This window comes from Marmota marmota, unplaced genomic scaffold (genome assembly GCF_001458135.2).
Source record: "Marmota marmota marmota unplaced genomic scaffold, marMar, whole genome shotgun sequence".
Lineage (NCBI taxonomy): Eukaryota > Metazoa > Chordata > Mammalia > Rodentia > Sciuridae > Marmota > Marmota marmota.
This window is the reverse complement of record NW_026000283.1, coordinates 10,840,852-10,842,132: the sequence shown is the minus strand read 5'-3', so window position 1 is coordinate 10,842,132 and position 1,281 is coordinate 10,840,852. Positions and strand designations below refer to the sequence as shown.

The 1,281-nt window shown below is 36.9% G+C and overlaps 1 non-coding gene across 1 annotated transcript; it reads right to left on the bottom strand.

Annotated features, from left to right (window-relative positions):
* Positions 1-399: 399 nt before the first annotated feature.
* On the bottom strand, positions 400-531 carry LOC125614400. The gene has a single exon (XR_007345003.1). It is a non-coding gene; the product is annotated as a small nucleolar RNA SNORA61 (small nucleolar RNA).
* Positions 532-1,281: the final 750 nt, after the last annotated feature.

Below are 1,281 nucleotides of genomic sequence, written 5' to 3'. Positions count from 1 at the left end.
AAACCCATATTTGTATTCAGCAATGTTTACATAGGCCACCTATATACTGGGCAATTTATGCCACCAAAAAGAATAGCAGTCATGGTCAGTGAACTGAAAACTGAGAGCTGACAGTTATCTGGACTTCTCCTATAACAAAGCCATTGACTTCTCTGTCCAAGCCCAAGGACTGTGTATTCCCAAACAGCAAATAGCTTTCAGTATTATCACCCATGAAAGCCTACAGCATGTTACATGCCAGAAAATAACCCAAAGAAATCACAGCTAAATCCAAAGAAGAAATTGTTGCTTTTTAGTTATATATTTGCTTATCCACCATACATGTAGGCAGCCCATCTAGGGTGAATTTAGCTTTAAAAATGGAACAATCATTGCCACCTGAAAAGAAAACATCTTTTACCGTGCTTGAAATTAGCTCACATACTATGTACCAAACTGAAAAACTTTGAGGTCAACTTCAGTATGATTTGTCCTTCTTTTGCAAACACCAAGACCAGTGTTCAGAGCTGATGAGAAAGGGAACGAGAGGTTAAAGAAAACATGTCTTACTAACCTTTCTCCCCTTTAACCTCCTAGTAGCCAACTTATTCTCTGGCCAGCACTGACTAGATCTAAAAATATACCTAAATCTTTTATCTTGAAAGAATGTTGAGAACAGAGAAAAGGCATTTCCTTAATGTATACTCACCTTTTTCTGTAGGCATTTGTCTAGCTCAACGATAGATCAATTGGCTTGGTAGTTGGGTCTGCCTTGGTCAGGAGACCTTTCATTCATTTACTTATCCATTCACTTATTAAATATTTTGGAGTGCCTGATCACTCTCTCTGAGACTTAAAACTAAGCAGCAGTATCAAAGAGATGAAGAAGACACAAGTCTTGCACTTAAGGATCGGTGACCAACCTCAGCATCCCTTGGCCCACATATTAAGTGAAGTCAGACCTCCAGGAAGTAAAAAGGAGGTTCCAATCTCTCTGTCCTTCTTGACAAAGTCTTCTGTACCATATACAACTAAAGAAAACTCAGCAAAAAGAAAAAACAACCTGAAGAATAACCAATCCACTGTTAAATTCAGTTCTGACTTTAAAAGCAATGTCTCACTTTGTGTCTTTCTCTATTGTGTGTGTATAGCAAAATCTTATCACTATTTGTCACTTTTATCTCCTTTTCTACTACTCCATTTATGACACCTGTCACTCACAGAAGGAACCACAATTTAGACAATGAATATATATCTGGTAAGTTTTGTAAAAGATAATTTTTTTTTGTAAATTGAATCTTA